The sequence below is a fragment of the Rutidosis leptorrhynchoides genome, chromosome 1, assembly GCF_046630445.1.
Source record: "Rutidosis leptorrhynchoides isolate AG116_Rl617_1_P2 chromosome 1, CSIRO_AGI_Rlap_v1, whole genome shotgun sequence".
Classification (NCBI taxonomy): Eukaryota; Viridiplantae; Streptophyta; class Magnoliopsida; order Asterales; family Asteraceae; genus Rutidosis; species Rutidosis leptorrhynchoides.
The window spans coordinates 280,248,515-280,264,756 of NC_092333.1; the positions used below are offsets into that span (position 1 = coordinate 280,248,515).

The window sequence follows — 16,242 nt, forward strand, 5'->3', positions numbered from 1 at the left end:
ATGAATTATATTCATTTGTATTCTGTGATGAATTATCACATCAAACCATCGAAATTATCATTCATTACTTTTGAAATCAACAACGCCTATTCGTCAACCATTAGATCCGTTAACGATTACAATCAGCATTTAATCATCTAAAAATAAAATCTCTTGAAACCATCTCGGATTGATAACCAACGATTCAGATTCGTTAACCTTGAGAATGCTGACGAAGCAGCAAAAGATATAGATGGTCTTAATGGCCAAAAGTTTGATGATAAAGAATAACGTATTGAAAAAGGCTCAGATTTGGAACTGAAAAACGGATTGAGCTAACCATGAAGGAGACCAAGGACAAATACAAGGACCAAACCCTATATTCAAAGAATCCAGGTAATTCTGGATCCGATGACATCTTTAGAGAATATCTTGCTCCGAAGTCATGCTGAATTTCTAATGGAAAATGATGATTCACAGACCTTACAATCATCATGAACCATGTTACATAACTATTTCATTCTATTTAACTTCTAAACATATCAAAGAAATATATTTCTTGATGATTCGGTCTTTTTCGGATATTCTGGTAATTTGACAAATCAAATCGTGCTATTACCTTTCCTTTCTACTTTGTATATTATGATCATTCGAAACTCCATACCTATGAATTCTGGACCATTACTTGCTTGATTTAAAGTCAAGAAGAGAAAACAAGATGAAAACGGATACTATGACGATGAACAGCGAATGTTTCTGCATCATCACCAGCTATTGATCCGTATTATTTGACCATGTATAGAAGAACAAGTTGAAGATCTTCTTGGATAAAAAGCATGAGTCTTCGAAAAATAGGTCAGAATATAAAAAAAAAAACAAACATGGAAGATCATAAACCATTTATATCAATAAGTATTGAAAAACAGAGGAGTGGTAGAATTAAAAATACTGTCACCCCTAGAGCATTATAGAAGAACAGAGATTCTTCCGGTGGTAGACTAAAAAGAAGAATGACTGCATACACAGTCAAAATAGTAACGAAAATCAAGAGCGGATGAAGCATCTTCACAGAATTTTTGAAAATAGAATTTTGAAAGTAAGAAGATTGAGATTGAGAAAATAAGGAAGCAGAGATGATTAATTTATATCAAAACTTTCTACCATAGCAACGCGTCAGCCGATTATGATAATCGTATAAAAAAAAGATTCTAATTTCCTTAATTACCGGATCCAAATCACACAGATTTCAAACGATTATATTCAAATCCCTTAAATTTAGGAGAATCAATAGTGATTACATCGAAAAGTCAAGGCGGACAACTATTACTTCAATACATCCATTAGTGACATATTCAGTCATATTTTTACATGTAACCGAATCATTTCATTCATATTCTTGATGATAAGAAATTCTATACACTTAACTCATATTCATTACGAAACCGAACGGACCTTAGAAGTCCATCCGTATAGAGATCTCGAAAGATTATTTAATCTTATCATATTATTTGACGAAACACTCATATATGACCAAATTCTTTTATTAAAAGAATGTATGAAGGCTTACGTCTAGAAAGACAAACTATTCAAGCCAAGTATAAACTTTATTTGCAAACTTAGTTATAGAATTCAAGCTCACGTTGAAACGTGGATTTCTAATGATGCGAAAATATTTTATTCTCATCAATAACTGCCATCATCCAAATTTCGGGACGAAATTTTCAATAACAGGTGGGTAATGTAACAACCCGAGTTTTTCCGTTAAAACTTTCGTTAAATACTTGACGATCGTTAGTTAAATCATACAATTTTCATACGCCAATTTTTTTCAGAATAGTTAACAGTGGCTACGTGAAACTTTTTCGTATTTAAAGTAATTAAATGCGTACTTGATCCTTAGTGGATTACTTGAATTAATATGTTATATTAATTAGTGAACTTAATTCGGTTGACGAATTAAACTAGAAACGATACGATTAAAGTTAATCACCTAGGAAACTTTTCAGTTCACGGAACTCAGAAAAACGATAGAATAATTATTGTTAATAATTATTGAACTTATGAAAGGAATTTAATTTATTATTTACTTAATGAATTAAACACTGTGCTTTTGTTTCAACGACTAGTTAACGTGCCGGAGATTCGGTACGGTTAATGGCACTCGAAACGAACCACGCGCGAACGAGCTTTTACACAAAACGAGCCCGAGACCCGAGCCCGAGGCCACATGGACATGACCTCATAACTAATCATCCTTGGCCCCATGAGTAGCCAATGCATGTTGACTATTAGTTTAGGCCCATGTTTGTTGACTAATTAGTTTAGGCCCATGTTTGTTGACTTTTGATTTTTAGGCACTAAGTAACTAGTTAGATAATTCTCTATACAATTTTAATCATTCATTCCATCCTATCTATGAGAAAATGCAGCTCATTCCTCCTCCCTCTCTTCTTCTTCACATCAAACACACACACACACACAAATCAACCATCAAACTTGCTTGTTTGCTCTTACTCGTTTGATCAATCTTGCTCCGATCGTCGTTCTCTACGCGCTAGTATAAACAATTTTGTGATCAAAGGTATAAATACATAAACTCTAATCTCTAAAATCAGATTGTTATTAAGGTTTCATGGATTAGGTTGTCTATTGCTCAAGTCTTGATGTTTGATGAATACTAGATGCGATAAATTGCTCGTCTTGATTGTTTTATGCGAAAACCGAATTTGTATTTGATGTGTACAGTAATTTTAATTTTTCAATTGTATGATATTATATTATAATTAGATTCCTTGCGAAAAACTATTGATTTTAGGCTTTGGATTCGCTTGATTTCATTTCTGGATGATCAAGTTATGGCCAATTGAAATTAACGTTGTGTTTTTGTGATTGATCAGAAATCTGGGTTTGATAAACCACGAATTGGATTGTGAAATTTATACCATTGGATAGGTAATTTAAAAAAAACTCAGTTTACACTAGGATATCATGTCGTTTGCTTATGTAAAACCCGAGATATGCTTGAATTAGTGTAAAAGTAGTTTTATACAGCACTTGCATGAAAATGACCTTGTATGATAAAATGTGTTAGCTTCTGTGATTAAATATTTGCATATTTGAAATCTACACAAAAATTACTTCATCTTTCATGTAGATATCATAGGTTAATTGTATCTAGATCTTCGGCTAATCGCGTGCGAATGTGACTAGCGAAACTAGAATCAAATCTGTAATTGCTCTCTGTTTTATACTCTGTGGATTGTGTTTATTGAATGAGCATGTAAGCTTCTGGAATATGAATTTTAACATGATATGTGACTTATTGTTAGTTTATGTCAATCTCTGAAACCTTATGCATTGGGCACAATAGGGCCATACTTTATGTAAATTCTGATTTGAGCTGAAAAACTGAATGTTCAATTTGCATGAATAAACTGTACAAATTGGCTAAACCAAAATTGCTCGATTTTTGATATGTGTTAGTTTAACTTGTTTTTGAACTATGGCCACTGGTCTTGTATCGATTGTATGTTCCTAACTCCGGTTATAGCTAAAACCAAATCAGTGCGCGGTCAGAAACTGACTTGGTGAACCCCAAATGTACCCCTTCTGATTCCTGACTTTTAATTATCGTATGAGACCCTGTCCAGACTTTTTGGAATCGATTTTGAGTATACTTATGATCTGGAGTTTTCCATGTTTACATGAATTATTTACCATGAGATAATATGCTATGTATGCTACGTGTTCATGAATTTTGTGCACAACGATAAACTGAAATTGTGAAAATGATTATTCATGACCTGAAACGTGTTGTTTGACTTAGGTTTGACATATTGACTCATATTTGACATGAACCTACTGATGTTGACTTTAGTTGACTACTTTGACCAAGTTTGACTTTCGGTTGACTTTGTTTGACTTGCATGAATTAGTTGACTGTATGTTGACTTCTACTTTGAAACGCGTCGATTCGAGCAATAAGACAACTTATACTGTGAAACCAAACTTGTTTAAGAAATATTTATTGACCAACCTAAATACATATACTTAGGTTGCATTACTCGTCTATAAACCGTACAAGTAAATTGTCCACTTTTCAATCCGAGCTTTATTCAAAGGTGAGTCTACAGTCCCACTTTTTACATGTTTTCAGGGATGAGAATACACGCTGTTATACTTATATTATCAAATGCTTTTTGTATTGACACGAGTACTATATCTGCATATTGAGTTTGTACACAAAGCCTCTAGCTTGAATACTTTAAATACCATCGGTGTAGGCACAATTTAGATGGACGGATCTGTTAGGTTGACAACTTCACCCGCTATAAAAACTGTGGTGCATTTACTTTGAACATAATACATTCGTACAAGTGTATAACATTTTTATGAGGTAAAGGCAGGTATAGTGGATTCTATACTTGGGTCATTGCTAGTATTCAGGTGCTCATAGATTATGTAAACGTTTCACAACTTGGAGTTGTACTTGTAAAATCTCGTGGTCAAGGAAACTAAACTATATTTCTGATAACTGTTTTTCAGATACTATACAACGTTATTTAAAACTGTGGTTTACGAACAAATGAGATAAAACTTGACATGGTATTGTCTACGAATATTTGAAACTTGACATGGTATTGTCTACAAATGATTGAAACTTGACATAGTAGTGTCAACAAACTTTTGAAATGGGACACGGAGTTGTCTAACTTTTAACATTGAACCTTGGTGGTCTTCCACTAATAACCGTTTTCGAAATTTATTTCTTAAACATACTGTATTGTTTACCTAAAACCTGTAGATTCACTCAACATTGTTGTTGATTCGTTTTGCGTGTTTTATTCTCAGGTATTATTTGCTTCCGCTGTAGAATATTGCTATTACGTAGAAGTCAAGCCAAGCACTGGGACTAGAGTTAACATTCTGTTAAAGGGATTTTTGACGGGGTGTTATACCTGGTTTATTTGATACCTATCTGGTTTTTGTCCATAATAGTCCATCGGTCATAAATATAAAGTGCGAGTGTCCTCGTCAAATTACCCTTATACCTGAAGTCAAATATTTCCACTAATTAAGGATTTAAACTGTGACGCAGTTATCACTTCTGTCAATAATTATACCAGTTATCACTGTATGTAATCCACCCCTGTTTTGATTAGATATGAATATTAATTTACCCGCTTGATCAGTTTGAATAATCAATTACCCAACCCGAATAATTAATTAAATGATTATAATAGATTCCATATGAACGTCACTAAATAGGACAACCATAATCATTATTAATTATTAGGTTAATTAATTTGAAGATAGGTTCGTCAGACTCCAATGAGTTGTCACTCAATTAGACAATACCCCCCATCTATTAATAGTCAATAGTCCAATTTCCACAAGTGTCGGTTTTTTGCCCAAACCTTAATTATGGTCCAAAGTTCAATAACCCCATCTTAATATTTAGTCTAACATCACGATTACTTCGGCTTAAATAAGCATAATAATAACTTAGTTACGAGACATTAATTGAAAAAGGAAGAACATAGCTTACAGTGGTTATTAATCGCGTAACGTTACACGGACAGAGTTTCGACTTTAAAACCCGTAAAACATTTCTTACAACAACCCAACTAAACCATAATTTATTATTAATCTTAAATTAAAATTAAAATTATAATATAAATATATTACATATAGAGAAGAGAGATTGATATTTGTGTGTTTAAAACGTCGAGCAAACTGCCTTTTTATAGTACTTGGCCTGCTACAGTAACTCATACGGTCGCATGAGTTTTGTGCCTTCTGGCCATGCGATCGCATGGCCGTCATTTCCTGGTCACATACTTTTTGGCTCCTAGCATGTCGACATATTTATTTAATATATATAATTTTATATAATTATATATATATATATTATATTATATTCATGTGCATAGTTGATTTGTAATTTTAGCTCCGTTGCGTCGCGCGTTGAGAGTTGGTTCATGTCCCGGTTCCGAATTTTCGAACGTCCTTGCGTACTATTTAATATCTTGTACTTTGCGTTTTGCGGCTTGTACTCTTATCATTTTTGGACGTTTCTCATCAATAAATTGAACCACTTGAATTATATCTTGTACATCTGAGCTTTTTGGTCATTTGCATCTTCAAATCGTCGTTTTCTTCTTTTGTCTTCGCAGTTATTTATTTAAACGAATATTACATAAAAATAGAACAATTGCAACTAAAAGCTTTACATATTGGAGGGATATTGTGCCTAAATATATGTTCATTTAGAGCACTATCAATTCTCTTGTAGAGAATGTATGTTGATTGTGTGTATATCTATATGCGTATTATAGGTAAAAGCTTGCTCGGTTGCGTTTGAAGACGGTTTACATATATGATTTGTGCGGGCATCTCGAGGTGAGTGGAATGATTATACATGTGTGTATATAATGTATTTACTAGTACGAGATTCGATGTGGGTTTAAGTTCGGGCGGTCGATACCACATCTGGTCAATATATGATATGGGTTTAAGTTCGGGCGTTCGATGCCATGTCATGTATGTGTGTGGGCGTGTAGGGTGGGTTTAAAGTTCGGGCGTTCGATACCACATTATACGTGACGGGTGGGTTTAAAGTTCGGGCGATCGATACCACTCCGGGGTTAGTGTTATAATTCGTTGTGCGCTAACGGTTATTGGGAACACCGATTGGATATTCGAAGTACCATTCCTTTGTGTTATTGGTTAACCATAGTTACGTGTTGTAGTGTAGCATAATATATTATTCGAGTTATATATGCTATTGTTGTGCTAGCTTGTGGTCTTGAAGATTGTAGCGTTATACTTTGAGATGGTATGCTATATAAATTGCTAGCGTGTATGAGGTATTTGTGTAAGTGTTTGCAAGTAGGTATATTATATATGTATATGTATAATTATTGAATTCACTAAGCGTTAGCTTACCCTCACGTTGTTTACCTTTTTACAGGTATCGTGTATGAAGCTAGTTAGTTGTTAGACTAGATGTGTAGGAGCGCTGGGGCTCGACGGGGTAGCTATTGGATATGTGGACTCGGATTGGGGATTTGGTAGTCCCCGGGATTATGCTCTTTTTATCGGGTTGGGTTATTGAGTCCTAACTCGCCTAAATGTAGATTGGGTTGAACTTGTATTTTTGTACTTAATGGTAATTTGGGCATATGTGGGCCCGGTGTCGTAAAACTCGTTTTATTATTGGAACGTGTTAGTTTTACTTATTGTAAAATGTCGTGAAAGCCGTTTTGTCAAATAGTGTCGGAAAGTGGTAGATCTTTTTGCGTAAAATGAACATTTTGATCAGAACTGTCCAGGCCTATGTGTGCGCCGCGCACATAGGGGGTTGCGCGCCGCGCACCCCACTGTAATTAAAAAAAAATCTTTTGCTGCGTATTTGGTTGGATAACGGGTTGAGTCGTTACAGATTTGGGTGACTCAAATCTTGATTTACTCCTCTATGTGTACCTTTAAAAGAACACAAAAGCATATTTACAAAATCATTTTAATTTTTGGTCTATACTTGATTCTTTAGGACTTGGTCAGATTTGTTTGAAAACAGATATGTAGTGAGAAAATAAACATGAAAAATACCTTTTTCTTTGAGAAAATTCATGAAACTTTTACTGGAAGTCATGAACATATATATGAACATGTAGTAAAAATATTAGGTCCAGAAACAAGGTCTAACATAGTTTTTAGATTACGTTTTCAAAACAGTTTTTATAGACTGTTTTTGGTTAAGTGTTGACTAAGGTGTTCTAGCCATTTTTACATGGTTTTATGTGATAAAATCTTGATGTTAACTTATATAAAGATTATTAAAATATAAATAAATAAATAGGAAGAGTTAATTACAGCTATAAATTAAATGTTCTTGAAGAAAAATGAAGGTGGAGGATGATGAAGATGAGTGCATAATTTCTTCCTTTGAGAGTGGATGATGATGATGAGGATGGTGTTTTGATGATGATGATGAGAACGAATTTGGAAGGTTAAAATGCATATTTTAGTGAAGGAAAAGAGGGGAAAGAAAGTCAAAAACTTCTTCATTAAGTTAGTATGGGATGTCATGAGTTGTCCTCCATGCACACTACATGGAGGTGACTAATCAAGTTTATTAATTACTCCATGCAATTGAGATGGCATGATGATTTGATATATTTTCATGTAATTAGTGTTAATTAAGTAGGATTAATTAGATGTAATCTTAAGGCTAATCTTAGATTAGTTTAGGTTTAGGTGTAAGCATATACTTAGGTATTTATGATCTTGATTAAAGCTTGGTTAGTGCTCAATCATGCATTATTTTGGTTTCTAGATGAATTAAGGATGATTACATAATAATACATAATACTTGATCATAATACTTGATTAGTTGATGTATTTAACTTCATAAATAAGTAAGGGTGTGAGTTTCTCAAGTTAAGAGTTTACGAGGATATACTAGGATTTCTGGAAATTGTGTGAGTGTGTGTGATAACTTTGGATCAATCAAGACCTAAATGTAGCCTTAGGGTTATACAAACCCTAAAATCAAATCAAGATTCACTATATCGGATTAAATTATTTATTACCTATTTCATTAAATATCTCGATTTGTAAAGTGGAATTTGTACTTATTCATAATCAATTTTATAACCCTAACGGCCCTTCCTTTGAGTTTAATTTGTCTGCCACTATGTTTGCCTTTCTTAATTCCTAATTGATGATACCTCGATCTCAGATCAATCTTAAAATACATTAGGTCCTTGTAGCTGGTCAAACGATTCATAAATCCTTGGCTGTGGGTATCGATTTTTAATTGCCGACTTAACATTCTCATGGATCCATCCAGACTTCCTAGTTCAATTGACAAGGGGTCATCTTCAGATGACCTACCCGTTAGAATTTAAGATACAGCTTCAATGAATCTAATATATCTTTCATTAGATTACCTTTAGCTAAGTCTATAGTATACTTAACATCTAAGGCAGTTGAAGGCTTACTACTTATAGGATAAATTCCTTGAAATTAGTTTTTTCAATCGAACTAGGATAAGATAACACTAGAACGGTGTATATGTTGAGAAACAAAGTACACATGAATAAATCGCGGTTTTGGCTGTGTAAAAACCCTGCTATTTCCGTTAAGCTTCGTTAACTGACCGTTAAGTTATTTAACGGAACTTACTTGAATTTTGTGTATTTAATATAATTAAATGCATACTTGAGTTCATGATGAACTACTATATCTAATATATGGTTATATTATCTGGAAAACCTATCTCATGTTTTGAAATACTGAGAAAATGATACGGTTTTGAAAACTGCAACAGAGGTCCCGTGAGACTGCGAAATGTTCGATTTTTGATAAAATAATTATTTTAATAAATATTAACTTTAAGAAAAACATATTCAATTTATTATATATTTTATGAATTAAACTTGGTGGAATGCGTTTTAACGACCAGTTAACGTTCCAGGAATTCGATACGGTTAACGACAACTAGAAACGAACCACACTTAGCGTACTAGCAAGCCAAAGCATAAGGTTATTTAATTTTAATAATTATATTATATAATTATTATGTTTTAAAAGTACTTTCAATCTATAAGAATTTATATAGATTAAAAACGCGAAAAAATTAACGTTTATCGATCGTGTTTGCGTTTTCGGCTAGCGACACTTAATGAGTATATTTAGAAAACTTGTCTAGCAACATTTGTGAGCCGACTCCGTTTTGTGTTCCAGGTAATGTGGTTACTCCTATTATTAGGTCGTAATTTTCGTAAACAACAACAAAATATCATCTTCTTTGTTTGGTTCCATCTAGCTGTTGCGAAACGTCTAACTCTCAAGGTATGATTATTCTTTTATTTTATTATTATTAAAAAACATTGGAGTTCTTCTATTCGTCATCTCCTTCGCTTATGTTATTCTTTTAATTTAAGGATTGGGTTCTTCGATTGATATTTTTGGTCATTTGTAATGAGGATTACGACGGCGTTCGATTCATGTGTTGTGGCTGAAAAATTAGGGTTTTACCATGTATTCTTTTGTTGCGATTGACATAAATAATTGGGGTTCTAATTTTTTGTAGTCCTTTGATTGAATCGTTTTAGATGTTTGTTTCAGACTGCAAATTGGGATTTTAGGTGTTTGACCTAAAATCGTCTGGCTGCTTCATTGTACAACTATAATTTTGGTAATATTCATTCTGTTTTCCCTGCTATTTTTTGTTTTCTGGTTTATGGTTGATTTTCAATACTGGTAGTGTTTTCGACCTCCTTGGCTCCTTACACTGATTTATATTCGTAAGGTATTTTTCTTTGCTCATAAACCAACTTTTAATACGATGATGTGTTCAAATGGGAATCAATATAGAAAAAAGTATAAGCATTTTACATCCGATATACATTTTTTGATATTTGATTAATGTTGATTTAATATATTATTCAAAGTTTCATAATTTTTGTTAACATTAAGTTTTTTATGTGGTTGCTAACATTATTGATTAGCCAAGCTCTGGGTTCTTAGTATAAGATATTAACAGATTTGTTTATACATAAATTTCAGGTAGTTAGAGAAGGTTTAAAGGGCACCAATGTTTTGGTGCCTAAAGGATTGGATTTTCATATCGTATTTAGCATCTACTTAATTCAAAATGTTTTGATTTTCCATCTTTAACTTATTGACAATTAATTTTTTATTCACTTGATTTTTTTGGATTATGACCCACTCTGTTTCTCTACTATTTTGTGGTGCCCCTCAGATGGTGCAGCTGGTTTGATGTTTGTATGCGTGGTCCAGGGTTCGACTCTTACCTTCACATTACCATGAAACTCACATAAGAAATGCAGGTTCCATTTTTCTATTAAATTGTGTTGTAGCTTGGTAGACCTATTCTGAACTTCTGATGTTGATACAAATGGTCTGGGTTTGACACTTACCTTCACAGGACCATAGTAGAAAGCTCACATCAATGATTTAATAATCAGTTTTTAATATTTGAATGAAGGTTTAATATTTTGGATGTTTGCATTAATGGGTGGTAAGAAAAATTGGATTCCATTGTTTTAAGTCAGGGAAATCTACATTCTATACTATCGTATATCACTTTTTTCTCTGTTCAATAGATTCAGAAGCTGATAAGTCAGAGTGAAAATCAAGGATGCTTCATATAGATTGTTGTAGCTTTGTAGGGTAGTAATACTTATTCATAATAATGTAACAAGATGGGCGGGTCAGTGTTTGGTAGCATTGGGTAGCATAAATACTGGTTCAAGTTTAAATGATAATTCGATATAACGATTTTGGATCACATTGATTGTTAACGAATTATTTACTAAGTTTGTCCACTCATAATGAGGTTCTTAAGAGTTGGCTGTCCAATGATTTTTTTAATGTACTTTAATGCAATCAGCTAATTATACTGCTAATTATACTGATTTGTTTTAAACGTGCTCTATATTGCAGCTGAATTTGACATGTTTCCATGTAGACGTGATTCAATTATATAGCAGCTGAATTTGACAGTTGCAGTAGGAGAACCTAACACAAAAAAGATCTCTAGTTAACAATTTCTCATTCAAGATATCTTAAATATCCTTTCTAAGTAGAAAGCATTACATAACTAAACATGTGAAATTATTTTATAATGTTGTTGGCAGAGGGAGAGGGAGGCAAGACTGGCAGAGGGATGGCAAAGAACCAACTATAGCTACCCTTATATTAGTTTAGTGTTTTTTAGTTTAGAATTCATTCATTGTAAATTACATTTATGACTTTTTTGTAAATACTTATATATATATATATATATATATATATATATATATATATATATATATATATATATATATGAGTCTGTGCGTTGCACGACATCTCTATATAATAGTATTCGAAACGATTACTTGTATGATATATAATATATTTATACCGATTACTTGTATGATAGAACTACAATGAAAAAACCGTTCATTATTGATAGTATTTGTATTGAAAGTAAATGTTAGTACTGTGAGTAAAACATGTATTAGCATACAAGTAAATGATCAAGTTTAAAATAGTTTATAGGAACTCAAAAACATATAAAAAGTAATGACATAATTAAACATATGTGTATATATGAATTAATTATGACACAACGATCTATGTAATTTTATATCTTATAATATATTAGAAGACATATAAAATCAATCAAGAATACAATACAACTATATGTGCATATATGAACTACACAAAAATAAGGATGTTAACGTTCCAAACATCAGGGGCATTGAAACATCATTAAATTAGTCTCCGCAATTGATGTCTCATAAGCTGCTTGAATTTAAATCAGAATACCTTTTAAGCCATATATAAGTTAATTGTTAAATTCATTGTTCATTGTTGAATTAATAAATAATATACAATAATCTAAAAGTAAGATGCATGAAGATTAGTTGGTCGTTAATATTCAATTAAGAGTATCGAATAGGCACTCACTAACGGCTGCGGGCCAGCAACCATACATGGTGCCTCTCTTATTTATTCTTCCATTGTTGCAAGAAAAGATTGTGGAGGCTGAAATATGTTAAAGAAGACAGTGTAAGCTGATAAGCATTGACATATCGGTAACACCTATATTATAGTATACTCTTAAATTATATTTGTAAATTAGAAAAGCAGATGTCAAGATAAAAGAATCAAACCTCTCTCAGAACAGGAAACTGGAAATTTCTAGCAAGCTCTAATCCCTTTTAAACTTCATAAAATTCAGAAAGGCTCCTAGCCTGCATAAGTAAATGTATTGAAATTGCCACTTCTAATTCAAAAAGATACGCTTTTATGTAGATTTACAGTTACCTGTTGACCGGCTCTTTTGTATATAACCAACGCTTTAATGGCTTCATGTATTGGCATCTCGAAACAACTGAAATCTGTAACGAAATGCAATGGTTAATGAAATTGTGGTGTTTTAAACCCGTACGTTGCACGGCTATTTAAAAAGCATAGATATGTGTCCTTAAAAGGACATCACATGGCTATAGATGCGACTAAACATTAGCTCAAAACTATTTTAGATCACAAGATTAGAAACTTTGCTATCTACATCCGAATTCTGCTCTAAAGTCCAACAATGTGATGCTCACCCTATTAATATTCACTACATATGCATATTCAAAGTGTCGTCGATTGGTCAGGTATTGTTTATCGTACACAGAAAACTCACTTATTCTGAGTAGCCTGAACAGAAAAACTTATCGACTTACCCTATTTATTTATTGAATGTTATCAAAATTACCTCTTTATTCCATTCGCTCTTGTCCTCATAGCCACAACTAATAACATGTATAGCCTCCTTTAAAAGGGTAGCAGGATTTGTGGTGGGAAAATTCCTCCCATCTCCATAAACGTTCTTGTGTTATTAACACGAAAGAATGACCGAATCGTTTTTCTAAGCTGTTTTGAGACACGAGTAGTGACTTTTCCTCATCATATCCTACGAAACATATATTCAGTCCACACATAAGCAAATAATATTTAACTAATTAATAAAATAAGTAAAATGAAATGGAAATATTTGAGTAAAAAAGAAAACCTTCAACACCCTCATCCATATCTTCCATAGTGAAAAAAGGAACGGTTGATTCAATACTTTTCATGTCTCTCTTTTTTATCTACATATACTTTTTGTTAGTTTGTGTTCCATTATTTCATGAACCACTGGCAAGAATTGATGATAACGTTTGGTTCTAGATCAACCTCAGTCAAAACTGCATCATATCATTAAAGAGCTTGTCTGCTAAAGCAACAACCCATCCCTACATACACGGCCTCTTGAATCCCATCTGCCCCTGTCGAGTTGATCTACAGATTACAGTTTTAAACATATAAATAAGAGGGGTTCGAGGTTCCAAAAGCAGTGGTAATAAGAAATGTTAAAAGACGTTGTTTCGGTTAGCATATCGATCATGCAAATTAACCTGTCAAATCTTACAGGGAATATCATAGCATGTCTTCTTTCCAAAAGCAGGGACCCAAGCATCAATCCCTTGACTTATATAACCACTTTATTGTTGTTGAAGTAATGATCACAAACAACATTACGAAGATCAGCACCGTTTGTTAGTACGGTGGACACTCTAATATCTAAAATAAATAACATGTTGATCATATAACAATCAACAGACCATATGCACAGAAAAAGGAAAGTTGATCCTATACTTATTATGAAAAATTAAGTTATAGATAGATAATAGTAAATGTGAACAAACAAAAGCATTCATAACTCCAGCTTTCTTGTGATGTCAGAGCCCGAGAGACGTCTCTCACGAGAAACCAGTATAAAATTTAGAACTTCACTCGAATACAAAATCCATAAAATTATAAAAGATATAACTACTCCAAACTCTAATATACAATCTGAATTGAAGCAAATAGATAAGAAAAACAAATAGAAACATTATCGTCATTAACCATTATATGCTTCTGTCGTTTTTGTACAATCGGATTTCAAACTTAACGTACCATATTTCAATCGCATAATGAGATCTCGATCCATACTGCGGTGTGCAACAACATTGAGTGGTTAAAGAGGTCTGCAACAACAGTATCATGGCTGTTAACAAGAGTCATAAAGTTGCATAATTTAACTGAAATTATTCAAACAAAAATAACTGTTGATGTAAATGGATCCAAGCAGGTATATTTACATCAAACGGACCCAATAACAATATCTTAAAACATTATGTCAATCAAGAATGACAATAAGAAACAAATATTATAAACAGGTAATTACGATGTGGTGTTAATTACGATTTTCTAATTCCTCGCTTATAAATCAATTTTTGATCATCCATGCGTTAACATACAGAGTAATATATAACATATACTGATATATGCTAAAAAATGGGATTTGTAGTGAAAATAGATTTTAATAGAATTCAACAGTAATCGAAACCCTAAAAATACATGAAGCAAATTTTTTTCAAATTGAGAGTATAATGACGGGGAACGTACCGACTACTGTAGAATTGAAGGATACTAAGAATTAATTCCCTGATAATTTTATTTCGATCTTGTTATTTTGAAATCCTCGCCGTCTTCCATCTCCGATTGTTCAAATCCCGTTTATTGCGTATAATATTTTTCAATTCAACCCTTCCTGCTGGAACCATCTTGATCGATTTTTTATGCCGTTCAATTTTCTTTCCAGCATTATCGGTGACATATATTTTTCTTAAACCAAAATCATGGATTCATGGATGGAGGTGATAAGGATTTTGTTGCGATGATGATTTGGTAGCAACTACAATTTTTTGGTGTAACCCTAGCGATTAGAGATGCCAATGTATATATTAAGATAGAGTAATTAGTGTTAATTGGGATTAATTTGTGATTAACACGTCAGCAAAAAAGATTAAGGGGTGATTAGTAGTTGACATGTCAGATTTATGTTCACTATTTATAAGATGTTATAGATTATAGATAGATAGATCATAGATAGATTATATATATATGGGGACTGATTCGTACACCACTTGAAATTATCCATACACCACTAAATATGCTTTAGAGAGTTGTACAGTACAAAACTGTATTGCATATTTAGTGGTGTATGGATAATTTTGGTGGTGTACGGATCAGCCCCCTATGGGGACTGATTCGTACACCACTTGAAATTATCCATACATATATATATATATATATATATATATATATATATATATATATATATATATATATATATATATAGTTTGGTTTTGTAGTAAATTATATTTATTTGAAATATTTGAGATTTTAATTTATTTGGCGCCAGAAATTATTTGGAGGTATTTGACAGGTATTATTTAAAATATTTGAGTTTAACCATGGTTAACAGTTAACATTTACTAGAACATGTCTAATTGCAACTAACGGAACACCTTTAATTACAACTAACGGAACACGTCTAATTACAACTAACGGAACACGTCTAACTGTAAATAACGGAACATGTCTAAAAGACATAACTGAACAGCATAATCTAACGATTTGACAACACGTCTAGTTGAGAGTTTTTAGAGCGGTTCCTTGAACCGCACTATATGTCACCACTCAATTGAAGCCATCACATGTAGACGTGTTGTTCAACACGTCTAAATAGGATTTTCCACACGTCTAATTGTGCCAGAATGTAGTAGTGACTGATTATCGTCTAAAATCAGAACGTCTTGCGGAAAAAGTTCAATTCTTAGAAAAGGATCTTTCTGATTTGAAAAACCAACATGAACCCACACTTTC

General features: G+C 32.7%; 1 long non-coding RNA gene across 2 annotated transcripts; it reads right to left on the reverse strand.

Moving 5' to 3' along the window:
- Positions 1–13,556: 13,556 nt before the first annotated feature.
- LOC139869599 (uncharacterized) lies at positions 13,557–15,351 on the reverse strand. 2 transcript variants are annotated; one of them, XR_011766206.1, is made up of 4 exons: positions 14,980–15,351; positions 13,958–14,558; positions 13,723–13,827; positions 13,557–13,637 (listed from the first exon to the last, which is right to left on the reverse strand). It is a non-coding gene; the product is annotated as an uncharacterized lncRNA (long non-coding RNA). The 2 variants fall into 2 exon arrangements; XR_011766212.1 differs by having other exon boundaries at positions 13,944–14,558.
- Between the last annotated feature and the right edge of the window lie 891 nt (positions 15,352–16,242).